The sequence below is a fragment of the Eschscholzia californica genome, unplaced genomic scaffold, assembly GCF_041429995.1.
Source record: "Eschscholzia californica isolate CP2 unplaced genomic scaffold, dmEscCali1.0.p SCAF_1, whole genome shotgun sequence".
Taxonomy (NCBI): Eukaryota; Viridiplantae; Streptophyta; class Magnoliopsida; order Ranunculales; family Papaveraceae; genus Eschscholzia; species Eschscholzia californica.
Window position 1 is genome coordinate 3,863,961 of NW_028238198.1, and position 17,492 is coordinate 3,881,452.

Sequence of the window (17,492 nt, forward strand, 5' to 3'; positions counted from 1 at the left end):
TTCTTTGGAGCATCCAATTAAGAAATTCGAATAGTTGTTTACTTGTTTTATTCAGAGCAAGAACATGTTACAGATTTTAAAAGTCATCGTGGACAGCTACCTGTCATTGACTTTTAGAATTGGAAGTCCCTACAATCCTCTACCTCACTTTTCATTTGTTTTTTTTTTTTGTTTAACATTAGTGCTATTTCATTAGACAAAACATGAAGATACTTTGAAGCTCATGAGTTCAACATCCAGTTAGACTTATTTGAATGATACCAGTCTTGAATGATGAGGTCTGTTCTAATGAACTTTGCTAATTGATCCAATAAGTAGTTAATTAGTCTTTTACATGATTAAAATGTCAAATATAGTTTTGAAGTTTCTAATTTGAGTTGTAGATAATGGGACAATGCCCGGCCACAATCCGGGCGGAGTATGTAGCCGGCTAATATTTAGAGAGAGAAAGTGTTGTTTGAGTTATGGTCTTACTGGGCCACAATCCCGGCCGGGGTACTTTCTCCCTCTAAACATCAGCCCGTCGCACCCGGGCCGGGATTGTGGTTGGGCACTCTACGAGGGCTGTTTGAGTTATGGGCCTTCTACTAGGCCATCAAACCTTTGGAAACATTTTTAACTACATTCTTCTAGTACCCTTCTTTTTTTTTTGACGGAAAAGCGAATTTCATTAAAACCATCCAGAGGATGAACAGTATACACGCTTACAAATCCAAAAAAGGATCAAAAGAAAATACAGACTATTTTAAGGGCTTAAAACTGATCTCGCCAACTCGTGAGGGGCTGAATTAGCTTCCCTAAAACAATGTGTGATTGCCACGTCTCTCTGTGCTAGATACCCACGTATCCTATCCAGATCGTTCACAAGGCGCCACGGGCTTGCATCTAGGCCGTCCAATATTAGGTTAACCATTACTAATGAATCTGTTTCCATATCAAAAGTTTGTAGCCCCATTCTCTCTACTAACAGAAACCCTAGCTCGATTCCTCTAAGTTCACTGTGAAGAGATGAGATCGGCGGGAATATTTGTGCTTCTGTTTCTATCATCTCTCCTCTCCAATTTCTCGCCACCGCTGCTGCTGTTGCTTTATCCCCCGTGAATGCTCCATCAACATTGATTTTGATTCTTCCATATGATGGAGGTTTCTAAGCTCTTTTGATGTAGACGCAGCGGAATAATTAAAGAACAATAAAATAAACTACGAATAATTAAAGAAAACTGTAAGAAACGATAAAATAAACTTAAATTCTTAATAACTTCAATGGTTTTTCTCTTCAAGGTGAATAATAACATAGACTAGATCTCCTTTTATAAGATAATAAACCTTCCTAGATAGACTCAAACTAGGATTCCTAAAATAATAAACTACTCAAACATAGAAACTTAAAATTAAAGAAATATCAAATTAAAGTAACTTCTCCTCTACTAAATAAACTACTATTATGACCAAATAGGGTGTGGGCACGCGTGGACGTGGGCCCACACGTTTGTGCGCCTGCATCAGCACCCTGTTCCCCAGAAGGTTCGTCCCGAACCGATTGTAAGATGGAGGCAAGTTCATCAGATCCTTTCGCAATCGGCAACAAAGTGATAATCTTCTTCATCCATGGAAACTCATAAACGTTCAAACGGCCTTTGTAAATAGCATCCACATCTGACTGCCAAGGGCGTCCCAAAATAATATGACAAAGATCCATATCGGTAACATCACAAGTAATGTCAGATAAATAGAAAGAGCCAATAGAGAGGGAAAAGGTACACATTCGATCAACACGTGTAGCAGTACCGGATTGAATCCAAGCAGTATGATAAGGGTGTGGTTTTGGAATAGTAGGAATACCCAAGTAAGCCACAAGTTTGGAAGAAATCAAATTCTCCACACCCCCATTATCAATAACAATCGTACAAACTTTGTTCAAGACTGTTCCTCGTGTAACAATTAAATTTTTCCGTTGAGAATGGTCATGTTCAAGAGGAGTAAAAAGTACCCGCCGAGTGACTAACATAACACGGTCACTTGAATCCGGGTCAATATTGACATGATCCGTCTCTTCATCTAAGTAATCCTGTTTTTCCACTAAATTTGCCTTACCACGTAACGAGCAATTATTAGAATAGTGACCAGTTTCAAAGCAACGAAAACACTTACCTGGAGGTTGTTTTTTGTAAGGATTTTCAGGAATAATCTTAGGTCCGTCATCCGTTTGTTTAGAAAGATCAGTATCATCTAAAGGTTGTCGAATATAATTAGTACGATTGTAGTTCCCCCTGTAAATAGATCGAGAAACCGATTCAAAAGAACGAGCCACACTAATACATTCTGAAACGGAAGAGAAAGGACGGAGGTTGACAAAATCCTTAATGTCACCTCGAAGGCCATCTTTAAATTTTTTTCCAATTTCATGGATTCAGTATCGGGGAGATCAAGCCTAGTACTTAAACGCTGAAATTCGGAGGCATATTCCTCAACTGAACGTCGTCCTTGACGACAACGAAGATATTCCAAACATAATTGATTTTCATAATCGAGAGGGAGGAAACGGACCATCATAAGTGGCTTAAGTTCAGACCACGAGGATATGGGAGGAAGATTTGATAACCGTCTTTGTTCAGATTCTTGTTTCCACCATGTTAAAGCTGTTTTTGAAAGATATCCGGTGACACATCTAACCTGTTCTTGTCCATATACCTGCATAACATCAAAGAAGATTTCCAATCGAGCTATATAATCCAAAAAGTTTTCAATGTTGATGGAACCGTCATATGCCGGGACGTCCATTCGGACACGGTACATAGAAGAAGGTGGTGGAGAATCGTGATCATCCTCTAGGTGATAGTCGTCTGGTTCATTATACTTGGGACGTGGATGAGTAAAACGGTTACGTTGCATGGACCCGTTATGAAGTGGTTCATTAAAGGTGGGACGGTTTTTGGTTCTAGCCGGTTCATAAAGGTGTGGTCGGTTTGGTGGACGGGCTTCATGATGGTAAGGGGAGTAGTCGGGTTCAATTAGGTGCTGTCGGGGTTGGTCATGAAGGTCTTCTCGATTTTGGTTATGGTTTAATGGGGAACCTATGTCTCGGTTATGAGAGGAAGGCGGGTAGTCAGTGGGTCGGTTGATGACCGATTCGGGTATTCGGGTTCGGGTAGGTTGGTAGCTATCGGTGAATTGATGGGCGTGGTGGGTTACGTTTTCCGGTTCGTGGTGATGGAAGGGGTGGTGACTATCGGTTCGTTGGTTAGAAGAGGATGTTCCTCGATTTGGCGTGGGATGTGGAGAGACGGCATGAGAGTGTTGTCGAGTGGGTGTTTCCATGTTGGTTTTTGAGGGTTCGGTGTGGCGGCTTTGGTGGTGGGTTTCGAGTGGAATGGTGCTTGGTGAATAATATTGCCGAGGTGCTTGAAAGGGGTACGGTTGGGTTATACTTGGGTTGGTAGTAGAATGGTGGGAAAACGATTCGGGTTGGTTTGATGTTTGTTGGTCGTTGAAGGAAAAAGGTGGTGTGGTTGGAATGGTTGTAGGGTTTATGTATGTTAATGGGAAAACCGGTGAGAGTGGTGATGTAGGGTTGATGTGAATCGGTGGGAGGAAAGTGGTCGGGCATGGGTTAGTGATAGGTTGACCAAGTAGGGGAATTGAAATTGGTGTTGTGGTTGGGAGTGGTTGTGGTGATGATGTTTGAATGGAAGTAGTAGATGAAGGAGTGGTGGTAGAAGAGGGAGACTTACATATGCCTTCGAGTTGTTTAGATAACTTCATGATGGAATCATTGACTTGATCGAATTTTTCCATATTTTCCTTCTTGTAATTTTCGAAAGCTTCTTCCAATTTTGTAACCGAGGATAACTTCTTGTTGATGTTGTCCCATTCGGAGGCAAAAGTTGGTGTCTTCTCTTTGATTGTTGGAGTAGGAACGGTAGGATTAACCATTGTGATTGGTTAAAAAAAAATGGCTCTGAATACCACTTGATGTAGACGCAGCGGAATAATTAAAGAACAATAAAATAAACTAAGAATAATTAAAGAAAACTGTAAGAAACGATAAAATAAACTTAAATTCTTAATAACTTCAATGGTTTTTCTCTTCAAGGTGAATAATAACATAGACTAGATCTCCTTTTATAAGATAATAAACCTTCCTAGATAGACTCAAACTAGGATTCCTAAAATAATAAACTACTCAAACATAGAAACTTAAAATTAAAGAAATATCAAATTAAAGTAACTTCTCCTCTACTAAATAAACTACTATTATGACCAAATAGGGTGTGGGCACGCGTGGACGTGGGCCCACACGTTTATGCGCCTGCATCATCTTTCCTGTGAAATAGTCGAAAAAGAAGAAAAGACAGAGAGTGATGGGTGTCGTTTGAGATCTAAAGAAATGTTATGCCAAATACGATTCAGATTAAAATCAGAGTTTTGAAAATGCTTTTCATTCCTGACTTTCCACCAATGCCACAACAGATAAGTATATCTAGTACCCTTCTAAGGTAAACCTACTCTTGTGTAAATAAATTTCCTCAAAAGATACTTCATAAATGAAGGACTTTTCATTCAATTTACGTTTATTTGATCTAGAAGAGTAGAGAAAATTTAAACACAAGAGTTTTAAATTAGTGATCTTTTGAAATATATACATTAATATATATAGTCAATAGTTTTAATATTATATAAGTAATGGTGTTTAGGCATGAGTCAGACCCGAATTAATTAAATTATGTAAACAAAAAAAGTTATTGTTGCTAAATGCATGATAACGGCTTGAAATGCTAGAAAACCAACAAAAATTCCCCAAAACGTGTTACATCGTTCGAGTTTGACAGGCAGGGGCGGACCCACCAAGGGACCTGTGGGGGCACGTGCCCCCACGACCCAAAGGTGGGTTCCAAGAGTTACGCCGTAAGTGTGCCGTTCTCTGGCTTTGGCCAGAAGGAAACATTTAGTTTAATAAGTGAGAATTGTAACATTAATGGAAGTTAGCCCATTGGTACCTTAGCTTGTTTTACACTCTAAAGGTCGCAGGTTCAAGTGGTGTTATTTTGGCTTTTTTTTTTCTCTCATTTCTTGACTTACTTTCTTGTTGGCCCCCATATTTGTCTATTTTAACTTTTGGCTCCAATTTGTGTCACCTACTCTTGACATGATTTTTTTTTGGCTATTTTCTTGTTAATTTAGTTTTGGACCTCCATTTTGTTAGACTTCATCTAAGCTATTGTCAATGTTATATTTTTGTCTCAAAATTCTCTATGACTTCTACTATTTATCTACTAACCAACAAACATTAAATGGTTAGTTTCATGCATTTCTATGATGATTCAATAATCAACAAAATTTACGCAAATCTCATTTTATTTTTATGTGGAAGTATAAAATTAACTTATTTTGAATTTAAATTTTAAATATATGTTAGAATAATGATAGAGAGATCTTTTAACAAAAAAAAATGATAGAGAAAAAGTATGTTGACCAAAAAATGTCTTTGAGTTGTAGTTTACAAATACATATATGTGACAAGTGAAAATTTCCTTTCGACAAATTTTAGGTTAGTCAGGGTTGACTGAAGATCCAAGTTCCGTCCATGGTAGGTTTCTTTTCGTCAATGGGTTTATATTCATTCTAAACTCAACTCTTTGAGCCCACTTTTATTTCATGGAAAGTTTAGCATACACTTACTTTTTTTCTCTATCGCACTCACATCTCTTTAATCAACTAACGATATTTGATAAAATTTTCATTGTTTACTTTGTTTAGTTTTTTATTTATTACAATCTTTCGGCGAATTAGTATTTTTTATATTCATATTGGAATAAATTGAAAAAATATATAATCTAGTTTTGTGTCCAAAAATAAAAATTCGGTGTGGTCAACTATATATATGTTACGAATTTTTCCAGTTATATAAATGTGCCCCCAGGAGCAAAAATTTCTGGGTCCGCCACTGTTGACAGGTACATCTTTATTTAGGTGATGTAACACATATGTCCTTTGAAGTTTGAACCTGTGCGACCCTCACCCAGTGTAGTGTTAAATTTGTAGAGATTAAACTCAAAACTAATTGACAACTTTATTTACGTGGTATTTTTCTTACATCACATAGAATAATTATATGACAATTCTATTAGGCCGCGGTTTTGGAGAATAAAAAAAATCTCTGGAGAATAAAGACTAAGTCAACCGTGGAAGCATATTTATGGTTCAACCCAAAAATTCACTTGATTGAACTTTACTCCCTAATCTTCATCTCAAACAAACTTATCTCTTTCTACAATCTCAGATAAACTTCAAATCTAAAAATTCTCATGATCTTTTTACGAATTGTAAACAGATCTGAAAAATTCTCATAATTTTCGAGTTCATTTAGCAATTCTAGATCTGCAATTGTAATCCCTTCAGAAAGTGGAGGTAAGAGTTTTTTTAATACTGTTATTTTTATAGAGGTTTAATGAAACCCATCTCCTCGTCTCCCTTTCTCTCTCTAAAACAATTAATCTTGTCATTTTGCTGTTTGGTTTTGTTTCCTTGGGCCCCTTGTTTTGAACCTCTAGTCTTGATCCTCTTCTTATTTAAATAATAGACATTAAAGTTCCTTCAAGTTTTACGATCTAACCTTTTATCTTCATAATTATTTTCTTTTCTCATTCTTCTCCAACAATCATACGGTTTCAGATATGTTTTTCTCAGATATGTTCTAACTACTACTTCTTCACTAGATCTTTTCTTTTACAGCATTAGGTTCTACTCAGTGAAATTACAATGAGTGAACGAGAGAGAGAGAGAAGAAGAGAGGAGACAGAAAAGGTGGTAATGGTGGTCGGAAATGGTGGTTGGTGGTCGGAATTTGTGGTGATGAGAAGATGAAGATTAGGGAGCAAAGTTCAATCAAGCAAATTATTAGATTGAATAATAAAGATGTCAGGCAAGTCAATCTTAAATGACTTAGTCTTTATGTCCCGGGAACTTTTCTTTATTCTCCAAAGTTGCGGCCCTCTATTATTGTCCTCGTTGAACAAATCCATCATATTTTTAATCAGAAAAATATAATTCCTTTTCTAGAGATATATATATTTTTATCTACAATTGCTATATCAATTGTTTTTTTAGATGTCAACTAGTTATGGCCTCCATGACCTAAGATCTAATTGAGTGACCAGCAATTGATCGTTTCAAAGACATTTTCCTTGCTCTCAAGTTGTTAAGAGTATCTTAAGGTAGCTATCGACAACTCATGTGTGCAAAATGCCTTTCAACCGATTGAAGAATTAGTTCTTAATTATTAGAAGAATAAGACTTAAGAGTGCTTCAACAAAAAAAAAGACTTAAGACTGTACACATATTTGAACTCTAACTTCTTTGAAGGCCTTATATCAGTAAACTGTTGAGATACGGTTAAGTCTAACGGAGATTTCTGTTTTTTGTTAGAGAAATTCAATATGCACTCTCTTTTATTGTTGTTAACGCTCCTTACAGCCAAAATTAGTGATAGGTGTATGAGTAGGAGGGGCGTCTATTGTAATAAACAAGTCCTTTATAGAACCACCCTTTCCAAGTTTTCATTATATGATCCACAACTAATCTTTTTCCGTCATAAAAGTTTGGATTTTTGAGTGAAAGGTTCAAATTTTGGGGGGTAAAACTAAAATAAATTCAACCTTGTCAAAAAATGAGTTTCCAGTCCAAATGTCAGGACAGCTCATTGTTTCCTGATTTTTTTTTTTTATCCCACTCTTGCCTTTGGACGGGATATGCTGACGTTTCCTGACCAAAAAAACTGGATGGTACATAAAATAATTTCCCGTACACAAAAAAACAAAAGAAATTTCAAATTCCCGCCCAGCAAACCATCTTTTCCCGGTAAATAAAACCACAGAAAACTCAAATTTTTAAATTTTTTTGAAAATTTCAATTTCAAATTCCCGGTACAAAAGTGTCTAGTACATAAGAAAATTTCCGCTAAATAAAATAATTTCCTTGTCACAAGAAAATTTCCGGTACAAAAGAAAATTTCCAGTAAATAAAATAATATCCCAGTACGTCAGACAATTTTTCGTTTCCCGGGAATTTTTCAGTGGCAATTCCGTAAATTTCTGAACAGTACAGATTCTGATGGATGAGTTGTCAGATTCTTTTTCAGAAAAAAATCGTTTCCCGAGAAAATTTCGATGGCAATTTTGTAATTTTCAATGGCATGAACCGTAAATACTTTGTTTTCCAAGAGCCATTTCTTCATTTTTTTTTTCCCAACCTGACTCTTTGGACCTGCCTTTCATTTTTTGGCTACCTAGGATGGGAAACCTATTTCCTCTCTCATTTTGGATGGTTAACCCAATCCCTCTAAAAGTTTAATTGAATAAACAAGATTACTTCGTCTCTCCTATATATATTTCAACACTTTTAGAAGTCTGGGATGTTAAAGTCACACCACCAGCTATGCTGACTAAGCTTTAGAAAGTTACTAGTTGTTATTTCTGACTAAGTCAGTAGATAATTTCAGTTTTGCTTTCCAGTCATGCATTCCTAGTCTTTAGGAGTTAGTTAGTCGAGAGTTTCATCCTACTTCTACGAAAGTTATTTGTCTATTTAAGGAGCATAACTCTACAGTTGTCATCCGTCTTATCAATAAGAAAAACTAAGAGTATTTCAGTAGAGAATTTGTTGTCTACCTATACTTCTATAGTTAACAAGGGATGGCAAAACAAATCAAACACATTAGTCAGAACTGGCATTAAGGAGGTAAGACTTTGAATAACATCATGACAATTCTACACTAACTCAAAAATTTATTCATATTGTTACAATGATACTAACATGTATTTTGATGATGTAAATTATTTAACTTAGAAAAAAGAATTTACGAAAACTCAAACAAATGAGTGACAACGGGACAATGTTTGATTTTTGCGAGAATAGTCTTGCATAGGAGAAGGGGTATCTAACAAACAATAATATAATGTTTAGGTCTTCTCAATTCATTGTTAATTGGTTTTGAGTTGGATGACCACAAACTTAGTACGGTATTAGAATCGCGTCCACATGTGATAAACTTTAAAGCCACATTGGGAAATTTGGTCAAAATTTCCTAAAAAATTTGCCCTTTGGTTAAAAAAGATTTATCTACTTTTTATAGACTTCAGCTCCCTGTGGCATTTTTGTAAATTATATAATATAGAGAAAAGACAAACACTACAAAAAAAAGGGCTAATAGGGACAGGTATTTTGGCGTCTGTCCCTGATATATTTGAAAAAGGGACAATTTATTAGTGTTTGTCCCTATTAAAATTTCAATAGGGACGAATAAATGTCTCTTGGGGCAATCTTTAATCCGTAGTAATATTTAGAAAATTTAGAAAATAATTTTGAGTAACCAAGAGGAAAAAAGAGCGCCCAAATTTCAGTTCCCGCATCAAACTACATTGGCGGTCAAACACAAAATGAAGTTCTCAAATATTTTTCTCTCTCTCCACGATTCTACTGCTTGAGTTTTCTTCTCGTCGTCTTCAGTTTTTTCTCTCCACGATTCTACAAACCAAAAAAACAGAGAAATAAAGAAACAGGTTTTTGTGGAATTAGAGAAATAGACTGAAGCAAATTAGGGAAAATCAGAAAACAGTTGCTCCTACAGGTATCCTATTAAAATTATGTAGGGTTTTCAAGGTCACTAACTGAATAAGCAGTAAAGAAAGAATTTATTTAGGGTTCTCTTCGCCAGAAGCAGAAGATGTATTTATGGATCATACCTTGAGAAAGATTTGGATTCTAGATTGTTTCAAATATGTTGTATTTATATTACAAAAAAATATATTCTGTTTTTTATTCATCAAAGTTTGAGTGGTAACGTGATGCTTTGATTTAGTAGAAGTGGAGGTTTTAGAGAAACAGTGAGTTGTTTCATCAAATATGTGTTCACAAAACCTTTTTAATCTCTAACTTCTTTAAGAATGAACTTCCATGTCACATAAAACCCTTTTCATTTGAACTTATTTATGAATGATTTGTTTAATAGTTCTCAACACACAAAATTAGATTATTCTAACTTAGGAGATCTCTATGAAAAGTTTGATTCTTTTGCTTTCGTTTGAATTTATTGTCTAGGTTGGTGATTTTGTTACTAATAGTTCATGTGTGTTCTTCCTAGCTATTTTATTTTTGTAACTTCTTGTTACTGTTCTAGCCTTCTAGGTTTTGCTTTTTTCTGTACAAAAATAAGATAAGTGTTGATAAATTGGTATAGCATTGATCATAACTCATCTCTTGTTCGATTTCATCGACATTGACTGAGTTAGTGTTCGGATTGATGTATTTTATAGTTTGTTTGATTTATTTTTAGTTACTCTTTTACAAAGTGGTTCTTAGAAAATTGGCACCCACTAAATGTTTGATAAAATGTCAGAAGGGAATATAAGGGGGAATTTCAATCTTAAATTAGTTACTTAATGTCCTAGACCAAAAAATTCTAGTATAGTGATCTTTTTTTGTTGAAGTTGCTTTAACATTTCTAGTATATATCTCTTCTTTCAAGTTGAAGTCAATATGTTCATGAATGGCTTGTTCTTAATAGTTATTTGGACATGAAACGAAGGCAATTAGGATATTTACCTTAATTCAAGGCGATTTTATTCCTGCTTAACTGTTAGATCCGAATCGAAAGAAACTATGAAATCCTAACTCTTGATTAAAAGAAAAATGATTACTTGAAAGTATTTGTTTTGATCCTCGTATTCTTTTACTTGTATATTTAGGTAACAAAGTGATTCATGATTAGGTACTGTAGATTAAGTGATCACCTGAATGTAAAATGTTTTAGTTTTGATTCTTATAGGATTTTATCTATATGACTTGTGAGCTTCTTGTCTTATTTTGAAAATCTTTATGTAGCTGCGATATCGGCCATTTAGTAAAAGTAGCCATAATTTTTGCAGGTTTGTGTGATCACCTTGTCGATCTCTCTCTTGTGGCGTGGTTTTTTTGTTTATCTTCTACTTCTAGGGTTATTCTGGCGACATCATAGTGCAGTTAGCACCACCAGGTATGTTCTTCCTCTTCTTCTTCAGATTAATTAGGGGTAGGATTTAAAATGTGGATGTGGATGCAAATTAGGTTAAATGAATATATTAGGTTAATTTGGTAGATGTGGATGCAAATTATTCAAATGATTTCTTTTAGTTTCACATCCTTTAGGTAGTTCTAATATGTAGAAATCTGATTTCAGTTACATTGGAGAAATCAGATAGGAGAATCATCCAAAAAATTATCTAAAGGTTTTATTCGGTGTTATAGAAAAGGCAACCTAAAAACTGCTTGGGAGAATCATCCAAGATTGTATCTCGCAAGAGCAAGGAAAGGACTTCAAACTTGAAGAAAGAAATGTAAGAAATGAAAAAAGAACTTGGTAGTACAAAAGCAGAATTAGACGAGATGAGGGCTTATTTTAGGCGGCTTCGCGATGGGGAGGTACATACTTAATAGAATTATGATTCAGAGGTAGGAGTTGCTAATGATTTAAGACAAAATACTTGAATACTTGATTGATGTTGCTGGGTTATATGCTGTCATTAAACCATCTAAGTGAGTTTTACTACTATTTTCCAATAGTATGTAATTTTTTGTTTTATGGCTGTGATGACTTATCATTTCCACTACTATTTCTTGCTGTCAGGAAAGCCAAAAAGAGAAATACAATGCTATTGAGTTCTATGCTGCCCTTACCATCCATGTGAGTTATAGTGATATTTACCAACAATATGTATTTTCTTGGATTATGACTGATGACTCATTATTTCTACTGCTAAAAATTCTTACTCTCAGAAGAGAGCTAGTGTCCGTTGATGAACTCCCTGACTTGATTCCAGAATTAAGACCTTACTAGCGTCGTGTTGTTTGTTGGATGGTTCAATGAGAGAGCAGTTTCAGAAAATTATTCCAATGGGTGGAGAAAGATGTGGATCAAAATGATTGTTTTTAATTGTTTGACAAGTATATCTACGTCACTTCTCAAAGTTACATTATTGCGTAGATAAGTCAATTTTTTGTTTACTTGATTGAATATTCTAGTTAATGATATTCTTTTTTTTTTGTTGAAAGAGAGTTAATTGATATTCTAGTGTTTTTGTTTGTTTCAGTTGGACTAAGCATTTTTGTTATGGGAAATACAGCGATGGCGTTTATGATGGAGATTCAAGCGCGGGTGCACAATTATGAATGTTTATTTAATATATGTTTCGTAATTAATCTAGCTAGTAGATGGCAGGTTGGCATTAGCTAGAATAGGTATTAGAAAAAAATTGGGTATTAGAATGAGAATATGTATTAGAGTAGCTATTCCTTTTAGTATGAACAAGAAATTCTAGTTAATAATTTTGTTTTAAACCTATTTAAAGTGAGTGTGAAATTTGTTTGATATTTTCATGTAGCACGAAATCTATAAATTCAATATATATTTTTGGTAAGAATATATATTATTTTTTGGTATGAACATAATACCTTGATTGTTCTAAATGCAAGTCAGAGAACATTTCGGCCAAATTTATAGGAACAGGTATTAACTGTACTTGAGAGGCAATAGAAAATCTCTGTCGATTTTATAGTGACAATTAGTAATTATCCCAATAAACAAATAAGAGAATTTTTACTAAATTTTTAGGGACAGATGTCATTTGTCCCAAATGCTAATAGGAGGAAAATCTTGCCAAACTTTCAGGGACAGTTAATAATTGTCACTAATAAATGTTTCTATAGGGACAGTTACAAATCGTCCCAAAAAAGTGTTGGAGACAGATGCTATCCGTCGCTATAACTGTCCCTATTATTATTTGGGACGCCGCTTTCTGGGACAGACAAAATCCGTCCCCAATAATCTATTGGGGACGGTTTTTCGTATTTTCGGGACGGTTTTATGCCGTCCCTAACAACCATATTTTTTGTAGTGAAAACTGACCTTATTGCAAAGCAGTGTAAACCAGATTGCAAAGCTCTGCAAGGCAAACCAGATTGCAAAGCTCTGCAAGGCAAACCAGATTGCAAACCAATTTGCATGCAAAGCTCTGCAAACCAGATTGCAAAGTGTGTGCAAAACTTTGCAAAATCATTGCAAGGCAAACCAGATTGCAAAGCAATGCAAATGAGATTACAGAGTTCTGCAAACGAGATTCCAGAGTTCTGCAAACCAGATTGCAAAGCTCTGCAAACCAGATTGCAAACAAGGTCGCAAAGTCAACATAAACCCTAACAAAATAAGTAACTAAGAACTAAAATTATACATCGAAATAATAGCAGATTCTCCTTACATTATTGTCTATGAGTCCAATTATAAAGAAAACAATGTATAAACCCTAGCAAAATCGTCTCATAATTGATCAATACGTATTTACTTTCTCTAGAATTCTTTCCCAAAAACTAATTGAAAACCATAAAAATCAACTTCAAACAGCAAATACAAAAATCGGCTAGCTCCCACTTTCAATCTTTTTTTTTTCTGAACTTAGAAAGTTTGAACAATGTTAAATCTTAGAGTTTTTTGATAATTTTCCTAGTCACAAAGGTTATTTAAGGTATAAAAAATGAGGGGCTTTTTAAATTGTCCTTGAAGCCTAGTTCTAAAATTTTGATGATGCTTAGCAACTAATAATATAACGTCTATAGGTCATCTCCACTCATTGCCAATTGGTTTGAGTTAGACGACCGACCATAAACTAAACAATTTTCTCTTAATTAGATTTAAAAATCTAATTCAAGTTCTGAATTGATTCGCGTCAAATTTCAGAAACTTTATTTTTGTCTGACTCTTCATGTCCAACTTGTTTGGGTAGCTGGTCTGGATCGACTTTTGGCTCTATTTGAGTCAGATGATTTAGATTGAGATGAATATAGTTCAAAGAGTGAGAAATCGAACGCTTACAAAGTCTATTACTATCATAAACAAGAGTGTACCATCATAAATACCATCTTCTCCAAGTATTATGGACCATGGTTGATGCTTATGAGAAAGAACTTCGTTTGAAGGTGTAACGGTAATGATGGAGTGACATGTGAAAGGTGAAATGAATTATTTTATTTAAGCCCACCTCTCTTTGGGGTATAGGTTGAATATTCTATTGGATTTTTGAGTGAAAGGTCCAATTTTTTGGGGGTAAAACCAAAATAAATCCAACCTTGCCAAAAAATGAGTTTCCATTCCAAATGTCAGGACAGCTAATTGTTTCCTGATTTTTTTTTTTATCCCCCTTTTGAAGGTGGACGGGACATGCTGACATTTCCTGACCAAAAAAACTGGATGGTAAATAAAATAATTTCCCGTACACAAAAAAATTCAAAATTTCAAATTGTTTTGAAAATTCAAACGAAATTTCAAATTCCCGCCCAGCAAACCATCTCTTCCTGGTAAATAAAATAATTTCCCGCACAAAAGAAAATTCAAATTTTCAAAATTTTTTGAAAATTCCAATTTCGAATTCCCGCCCAGCAAACCATCTCTTCCCGGTAAATAAAATAATTTCCCGTACACAAGAAAATTCAAATTTTTTAATTTTCTTGAAAAACGAAATTTCAAATTTACCGGTACAAAAGTGTCTAGTACAGAAGAAAATTTCCGGTAAATAAAATAATTTCCCGCTCACAAGAAAATTCTCGTTACAAAAGTGTCTAGTACAGAAGAAAATTTCGTTTCCCGTGAATTTTTCGGTGGCAATTTCGTAAATTTCTGAACAGTACAGATTCTGATGGACGGGTCGTCAGATTCTTTTTCAGAAAAAAAAATCGTTTCCCGAGAAAATTTCGATGGCATGAACCGTAAATACTTTGTTTTTCAAGGGCCATTTCGTCATTTTTTTTCCCAACCTGACTCTTTGGACCTGCTTTTCATTTTTTGGCTACCTAGGATGGGAAACCTATTTCCTCCCTCATTTTGGATGGTTCACCCAATCCCCCTATTCTATTATGAAGTCTTGGAATCCAACTATTTGGGTAGTTTATCATCAAAATTTATCTCTTTTAAACTTAGACAATAAATAAAACATAGGTAGAGATGGGGTTTCTAGACCTTAAGGACAACCACAAAGGTCTTTATAAAGTCCTCAGGGCTCAAAATATCTTACTTGACAGTTAGAGTGCTCCATCAATTCACGATGTAGCACACAAGGGCGGAGCTATGTGGAGACCAGGCTGGGCAGCTGCCCGGCCTGGTCTCCACATATTAGATGAACCCTGCCATTGCTTAGAATAGTTCACCCTAGCTCTAGTGGGGAGTTCCTTATCTTTCCAAGGGGAAGACATGGGTTCAAATCCAATTGCAAGCATACTAGATCCTTTTTAAATTTTTTTTATTTTGGTTTCATGTGTCATTTTAATAGAGATTGATTGCTACACAAGATCATGTTATTTCGGTACACTTTTGGCTATCGACTTATACAATCCTACTTTAATTTGTAAATCAAAATATTACTTCTATTGTTTTAGGTAGATTATTAAGATAAATGTAAAATTCATGATATGAAAAGTTATCCTTAAAAAATTGTCTTGTATTGTATCTTGTCATACACATTATAAATAGAATTTTACTTTATAAAGACTTTAGGCTTGCCCTCTCTATCATGAAATTCTGGTTCCGCCCCTGGTAGCACATATATTCAAATACAATGACTCCTCAATCCAATCTCAAAAAAAAAACAATTTATGTAAACTCTGATTTCACTAAGGGGTGTGTAGTAATGTTGTAATTATTGCTAGATAATGTGAATTAAATATTGACCCTATTCTTCAAATTAATTCTTTGACTTCCCACCTATAATCACAAATTAAAATCAGGTGTAATCCCTAAATTTACTTTTCCTTTTAAATGGAGTAGTTCTTTTGTCAGTGGTTTCTCTTTTTTATCCCCCGCCCGAGTGAGTCTTCGACAACGACCGTGTGACCATTTCGAAAGACCTTCAGCAATGGTTTCTAAACATCTCTACCACCACCTCAAACACCACTACCATCTCTTTCTATCCCCCATATTGGTGGAAATTTCAATCTGAGGTCTCTCTCAACCTCAAAGAAACTGATTGTTTGTTGAAGGTCTCATGTTGGTAGTCCGACAACCATTTCTGGCGACCCACTCTGGAGATAACAAAGAAAAATGAGAGGGAGAAATCATTTGGAAACAAAACAATTAGGTTTAACTAACATAACATGATTCTAGATAGTCTAATACGAATCTTCCATAAATATAGGGCTAAATTTCCGCCACAAATTAAAAATGAAATTAAAAATAAATTATCAACTTTAATTGAAGGTCCTTTAAAAAAAAAACTTTAATTGAAGGTGACATATACCAAACTCCGTCTTATTATACGCATTAATTTGTAAATTTCACACATGTGGGATGAAGTTTCATTCATATTAAAGTTTATTGATTTTTTCTAGATTTGATCGATCCACTTGCAATATTGGAAAAGAAATTTGATCCCACCTCCAAATAAAGAAGACAAATTAGAGGTTGGAAACATTGACTTTTGCTTCCATTATTTGTCTCTTGACGTGCACGACAAGTCATATGTTTGTGGTGATAATTCTATTCAGAACAACTTTGACACAATTCCGCAAGTTAATCATGATATTTTTTTTTGTTGGAAAATTAATCATGATTTATAGATATAATATAACAACTGAAAAAGGTAAAGTAGATTGGGAAAATGAGAAAAATAGGGAAAATAATTACTTAAGAAACAAAAGGAAAAAAAATAATGAAATGGATTCAAGTGAACAAAGGCTCCTTGGCCAACTACTTTAAACAAAAAAAGAATTATTCTGTCGGATTTTTCGTTGTTGTATAGAGTTCCTCACTAAAGCGTTGATCCTAAGGTTTTCATATGAATAAGTGATTAAATAACATTCAAGATTCAACGGTCATATTTTCTCACCCATTTGTTAACCTCGGGGGCAAAACAGGAATTAACGGACCGTTTTTCAATACTGCTATATATATGCTTTAGTGAAGAATTAAGAGGGAACTCTTAATTCTTAATTAAGACTTGAGAATTCATTTTTTTTTTGTTTTGCCCAACTTTCAATTTCGACCAATTTCCATGAAGTTGTCCAAACTTTGCCAAATGGGGAGTAGAATAGAGGAACTAATATTCTTTCTCTCATTTCTCACTGCCATGCTACTTGTCCAATTACCCTTCAAAGATGTAAATGGAAATCCAATTCCCACCATAATATTCATTTATCATCAACCTTTTGTCTTCCATAGTTTTGTTTTAGCTATCAATTTTGCCTTCACCGCAGCTGTCCTTACTATCACCCTTCGTCAAGACTACCCTAAGGTGGCTAGGGTTTGCAGACAAGTTGCCGTTGCATTCACTTCTTCGGCTCTAGGTATATTTAGTTATGCCGTGATATCGCCTCTTGCTTACAATTTTGCCCGATCAATTCTTCCTTTCCCAAAATCACAATTTTCATCTTCGTCCCTGCTCTTTGCATACACCTGAGGTATATATAAATACGAATATGTA

The 17,492-nt window shown here is 34.8% G+C and overlaps 1 long non-coding RNA gene across 1 annotated transcript; it reads left to right on the forward strand.

The window, feature by feature from the left end:
- Positions 1 to 9,476: 9,476 nt before the first annotated feature.
- LOC147563351 (uncharacterized) lies at positions 9,477 to 12,373 on the forward strand. The gene is made up of 6 exons (XR_015236435.1): positions 9,477 to 9,625; positions 10,923 to 11,029; positions 11,281 to 11,454; positions 11,660 to 11,716; positions 11,809 to 11,976; positions 12,123 to 12,373. It is a non-coding gene; the product is annotated as an uncharacterized LOC147563351 (long non-coding RNA).
- Positions 12,374 to 17,492: the final 5,119 nt, after the last annotated feature.